Source organism: Nanorana parkeri, unplaced genomic scaffold (genome assembly GCF_000935625.1).
Source record: "Nanorana parkeri isolate BGI_ZX_2015 unplaced genomic scaffold, ASM93562v1 scaffold734, whole genome shotgun sequence".
In the NCBI taxonomy this organism is placed as follows: Eukaryota; Metazoa; Chordata; class Amphibia; order Anura; family Dicroglossidae; genus Nanorana; species Nanorana parkeri.
In genome coordinates, this window is record NW_017307002.1 from 410,741 (window position 1) to 417,062 (window position 6,322).

General features: G+C 40.3%; 1 protein-coding gene across 1 annotated transcript in view; it reads right to left on the reverse strand.

Moving 5' to 3' along the window:
* The window catches only part of PCDH10 (protocadherin 10), a 62,846-nt gene that overhangs the window by 3,536 nt on the left and 52,988 nt on the right, over positions 1-6,322 (reverse strand). The window lies entirely within an intron of this gene.

The following is a 6,322-nucleotide window of genomic DNA, read 5'->3' on the forward strand; positions in this document are numbered from 1 at the left end:
ACATGCTGGTTTATTAGTTCTGGGTTGTCCTTCACTTATTTACAATGTTAAAAGGCTTATTGTAATATATTTGGGAGATTCTTGAATGTCATTCTATTGTGACATGTAGATATTATCGTGTCATATGGAGCAGAGGATCTCTCTGCCTATGCTTCTCCATTTAGTATTATAAAATATATCTCTGATTTAACATTTACATAAATTGAGTTGGAGAGAAAAACACTGAAGCATAAGTATATAGTTTATCTATAATTATCATCACATGCACTTTACATTCTTTTGAAATGTCTTGGGCACTCTCTTTTTTCATTATCTATTGTTGGGTGATATATTATTATTTAGTTATTAGTGGTATTTATGTAGCACTGACACCTTATGCAGCACATTACATAGTTGCACATGCACATCAGTCCCTGCCTTCAAGGATCTTACAAACGAAGGTCCCTTTCTCACATGCATACATATAGGACCAATTTAGACAGGAGCCAATTAACCCTCCATCATGTCTTTGGAGTGTGGGAGGAAACCAGAGTACCTGGAGGAAACCCATGCAAGCACAGGGAAAACATGCAATCTCCTTGCAGATAGTAGAGCCAAAATAAATCTCACCACTCCAATTACTTAGCAGCCATCAGGACTCCCCAGGTGCTGTTCTAATAGGTGTGTCTTCACCTTGAAATGTAGTACTACATGAACAGACCGCACTATCTAGAGAATTCCAATACTTCAGACTTTATTGAAATTCACAGCAAATCCATTGTAACAGTTGTACCTGATGGGGGGTTTGCGGTGCAGGTATTTGCTGTTACATACACTGTATTATCTGTGAATTTTAATTAAGTCTGAAGTATTGGAATTCTCTAGATAGTGCAGTCTGTTTGCCTATTACTACACTTCTTGCAGATAGTGACCTGGCTGGGACTTGAACCAGGGACCCCCAGTGCTGCAAGGCAAAAGCACTAACCACTATGCCACTAGTGGTTATTATTTCTGCTCAGCTACATTCGTGCCATAAGAGTTTTTGTATGTCCCCTTGCAATACGTGCTTGGTGTATGTGCTACACTAGACCTATACGTTTTTAAACACCCCCATAGAAGAAAATATTTTCAGTGATAAAATGGCACAGGCAACATGCCAAGCTGTATAGTGGCTGTGGCCAAATTGCATTTAAAATGGTAAGGTCTTAAAGGGACATGGTGAAAAAAAATGAGCCTCATAGACACATTCAACACTCAGCACTATCATTTAAAAAAAAAAAAGTATTTAATTACATTGCTTTTTGGCCTACCTTAAAGAAGAACTTCATAAAATAGTCAATCAGTCAGACAATAAAAACTTTGGTCAGTGACAGACTGTAAAGGTACACCCTCTTCCCCAGCATTGGTGGCCAGTGGCTGGTTGTAAAAACAGTAATCCCAGCATTGGTGGTCAGTGGCTTGCTGTAAAAATAAGGATCTCCCCCCTACTTTCACACAAGGCCCCACCTTCACATCAGATGCCAGCCCCTTAACATCTGAGTTGCTCCCTTATTTATATCTGGAGTACCCGTTCATATCAGGAGCCCCCATACACATCACAGTTCCCCCTTCACATTGAGTCTGCCCTTTCCCAACAGAAGCCCCCCTCCTTTAGATTAGAGTCTCCCTTCACAATTGGTCGGGTCTTTTCTGCCCGTGCGTGCCCGCCAGGGGGCGCGCGCGAGCAGAAAAAAAATGCCGTCTGGAGACGGCAACCCGCCAATGCTGAAGTACCGTCCGTCCGTTTTTTACAACGGGCGGACGGCAAGTGGTTAACCTAGTGCCACATACACATCAGACTCCCCCATTCACATCAGTGGTTTCCTTCCCTCTTTGCAGTGCTCATTTGCCCACTTCAAATGAATGTCTTCAGTCCTCCCTCCATTTCTGGAGCCCCCTTTACATCAGAGTCCCCCTTTCATGTCAGAAGCCCCCCTTCATCCAAGACCCACCTCTTCACTTCAGGAGTCCCTGCTGCACACCAGACTCTGCCCTTCACATCAGGAGTGCCTGTTCATATCCTTAGCTCCTACATTCATATCAGGAGTCCCCCCTTTGCATGAGAGTTCTCACTTCACATCAGGCGTCCCCACTTCACATCACAAAACTAGCACTACCCTTTAGATCATACTCCCCTTTACACCTCAGTAATCCCCCCTTCACACTGGTAATCCCTCATTTACATCAAGGGTCACCCTTCACATTAGAGGCCCCCTTTCACATCACATAACCACAAGAATGATGTCATGCTTGTTCTGGTGAGATTCTAGGGAATGCTGAATAGCCCATATCTCATAAGAACAGGTTCCTACACTGTGTCTGAACATTATCTTTTGAGATCTGGGTTACTCAGAATTCCACAAAATCTCATCAGAAGTAGCATGACATCACCCCCTGCAGTACAGAAGCTAGGGAAAGGTAAATATATTTATTAACTTTTTGTATATCTATAGTATTTTTTTATGTTTTGCAGCATTTGGCATGGAGGAGAGGAGCACAGTTAATAAGTGGACTTTGCTTCCATTGCAAGGTCTGCTTTAAAAAAAAAAAACCTGTTCGACACTATTTCTTGGGAATATACATGAGTACGTATCAGAGAATCGTGGGATTTAAACTTTTACAAGCCAATCAACTTTTGCATATATGCAAATTTTCTATATTTTACTAAAAGAAGGCAAAAACAAGCAAGATGTGTCAGACAGCATCCAAAGGCAGCCGAGCGGCCCAGCCGAGCCGAATGCATATGCTTCGGCTCGGCTAAACCATGGTCACAACCAAAGCGGGGAGAAAGGTGTGCCTAAGCTGATCGCTCTCCCCGCAAATGACAACAGCTGAGCCGAGCCAGCCGTAGTGTCATGGCTAGCTCCACCAAGTTGTTTTCATTCAATGACAGCCCAGCGTCCTCGAGTACACTGGGTTGTCATTAAATAACAGCAGCTGGCCGAAGCCAACCATGACATCATGGCTGGCTCCGCCTATTTGTTTTGATATGTTCGGGACCTGCGGGCAGACTGTCAGGTCCCGGACAAATGTAAACAGTTGGGCCGAGCTAGCGGTGATGTCACCTATAGCGCCACCCAATTGTTTTTATTTTGCCGGCATCTGTCAGAATATCATTCTGCAGTGGGAGTTAGTTGCGTGCGGACTGGTTGGCAGTTTTTTTGTTTTTATTATTTTGTATTTATTTATTTATTATTTTACATGTTTTTATTTCGCCGAGTTGTTGTGGCCAATGCTGGGTGTCGTGATTGACTTTAGGATTACGCCATTGGATCAGATTCAGATTGGATTCAGCTATTCACTCACTGTCATTCGTCTCCTATGAGAATAGAGGCGAATGGCAGTAAGTGAACTTCTGGAGCTTCAGCTCAGTCGATCCAGATGTTGGATTGGCTGAGTCGAATGTCTTCTGCACTTCAGCTTAGCCGAACATGCTGAGCATGTTCAGCTGTCCGAAGGCAGCCAAAGGCAGCCAATGTACGGCTCAGTTCACTTCGGCTCGGAATAACTCTCTATATAAAACCCAAAGGACAGCCTCCCACAGATGCTATAGTGCAATATGCTGAATAATCCATAACCATAATTGATAAATAATCAAAATCCCTGTATAATCATAATTTACATAAAACACATGAAATGTTATATGAACAGAAAATAAAATATGTGAATTAAGAATCACTGGTAGATTTAGATCTATTAAAGCAAAACTATTTTATTATTTAAATGCACAATAAAAAAAAGAAATTCCATAAGTGCTTAGTTTGTCAGTAGAAGGCTTTAAATGATTATCAGGATACATTACATTTCAGTATTATGTGTGATTTCAGCAGTATGCAACACAAATCAGTTCCTATTGTTAAGTAAATCCTCCAGCTCCCTACTGTTCAGTATCTGTGTAGCATATGATGAAGTTCCTATCTGTCCAGAAAAAGCACATTCACCTATCAAATGATATATAATGACACAAGTATTATGGCATAACAAAAACATCCATAAACATAACACGGTTTTAGTTTGGAGAATTATAGGAATTTCTTATGTGTATGACATATCTCAGCAGATACTCATGGTAGGCCTTTTATTTAGTTTTGAAGAAAAGGCCACTGGCTGGGTTAAATGCATTCAAATAAAACAATCATTTTTTTCCACTCAGCTTTTAAACTAAGTGAAATGAATAAAAATATTACTTTACTTATGTTTTTGTACAAAACGGTGATGTGGCACTGAAAGGCCAAACTGGCTTGAGAAAATCTGGTTTTCTGGTCATATGATATGTGATACTAGCAATTCCCTTCTGACAATAACTATAGAACATACCATTAAAAATCTCATTATCCGAGGACACTATCTCAGTGGTCAATAAATAAACAGATGGGTAGCATTTCTTTAATTATTGTAACTGGTGAGCAGAGACAAGCTTCCGTGTCGGGTTGGCCATCAGCTCAACCCGAACCCAAAGTATTTGCAGTTCTCGAAGGGGTTAACTATGTGGACAGATTTGCCCAGTGGAAATAGCCCTCTATATGCTGAGTTTTCGGTCACAAGAGGACATTAGTAAATGTCTTCCTGTGTCCTTGAAGAGAACTATAGCAAAAAAAGTTGGGCCATAGTCTCCTTCTACTGTGTCAGCTAGCAGATGCTGGTCACTGTGATTTCTCCAGCTGACACCTATGTCACTACTGTGACGCTTCTAACCTCTCCCAAGATTGCACAATGAAGCTTGTATTACCCATCACAATCAGTCACATTCCAGGTATCCTTTTATTATTTGTTTTTTGCAACTAGAAAACCAAATAAATAAAGTTGGCTGGTGTGGGCATCAAAGACATTTATTTCCAGCAGTTTTTATAAATCAGCACCAAAGAGGTCATTATAATACGATATTACATGTTTGCATTCTATTGTATGCCATGGGATTGATTTACTAAAGAAGTGGAATGTTCACTCTGCCCAATAAAGATGTGCTCACTTCAGTCATCCAATCATGTGCAAGGGAATTTTGTGTGCGTCACTGGGTATTTGTGAACTTTCTGCTCAAATGGTAAATGAACCACAATAAGGGGAATGTATCAATACAGGAGCAGAAAGAATCTGGAGCAGTTGCCCATGGCAACCCATCAACATCCACCCTTTTCAAGCCTTACCTGAACAAACTGAAAAGAGAAGCTGATTGGTTGGCATAGGCAACTACTCTTGATTCCTCTGCTCCAGTTTTGACAAATTCCCCCAAATGAGTTTATGTAGATTGTAAACATAAGGAGAAGCAGTACTATGGAAATACAATACCTTTTTAGGCATGCTGATATAACTGAGATTACTTTTTCTGTTATTCAACCATTAACAAAGATAAACAGTAAGGGAACAAGGTATTACCCTTTTTGTGCATGCTGATATCACCAAAGCATTTATCTTATCCAACCTTTAGCAAAAAGAAGTGTCAAGATCCTTCATTTTATTTTCTGTTATGAATGTAATTTATAATGCAGGAAATCTGAATCTATATTACATTGCATTTCACAAATGACACAAGTACCTATTAAACATGCATAGCTATGTTCTACTCTTAATTGATCTGTGATACATGTGGTGACTTAATTTTTACTTCAAAGGTATTTATTCAATTTAAAGAACTTCAGAGGTGCACACAGGGAGGAATTTGTTTTAAAAAAAACCCTGCTTCAAAACCATATTTTCTTTAATGCATGAACTCTAGAGTCCAAGTGATGTACAGCCTTGCAAAAGAATATATAATCAATAGTAGCAGTGTTTCAGCCATGCCAAAGGCATTTTTTGGTACAGACATTAGAGCTGTTATGTGATTAATCTGTCTATTATCTTTCATCTTCCTGGACTCAGCTGAGTGTCCTGTGATGTGGGATCACGCAGTTGATTTGTAACAAGTACCATGGCCATCTGTTACTGTTGCCAAAGAAGATCACAAGCGCCATGTGACTGGCGGCAGGGCATGATAATCATAACTGGATGGTGGATTCCAGTATGTTATTAATTGTTTTCTAAATATATTATGGAGAATTCTTTGTGCAAGCAAATACCTGCATACTGTTGGATTGGCTTGTAACTCAAGGCAGATATAGATCTGTTTGTGCCCCACGAATCAAGTGTTTTTTCGTGTTACAATTAGGGATTCAGATGATTTCACCAGGGGTGTCCAGAACCTCAAATGATAGTATTTTGTTCGCCAACATGCTTGTCCAAAAGCAAATTCTCCATAGAAGTACAAGTCCTTTGCTGTAAAAATACAACCCCCCCCCCACACACACACACACACACACACACACACACA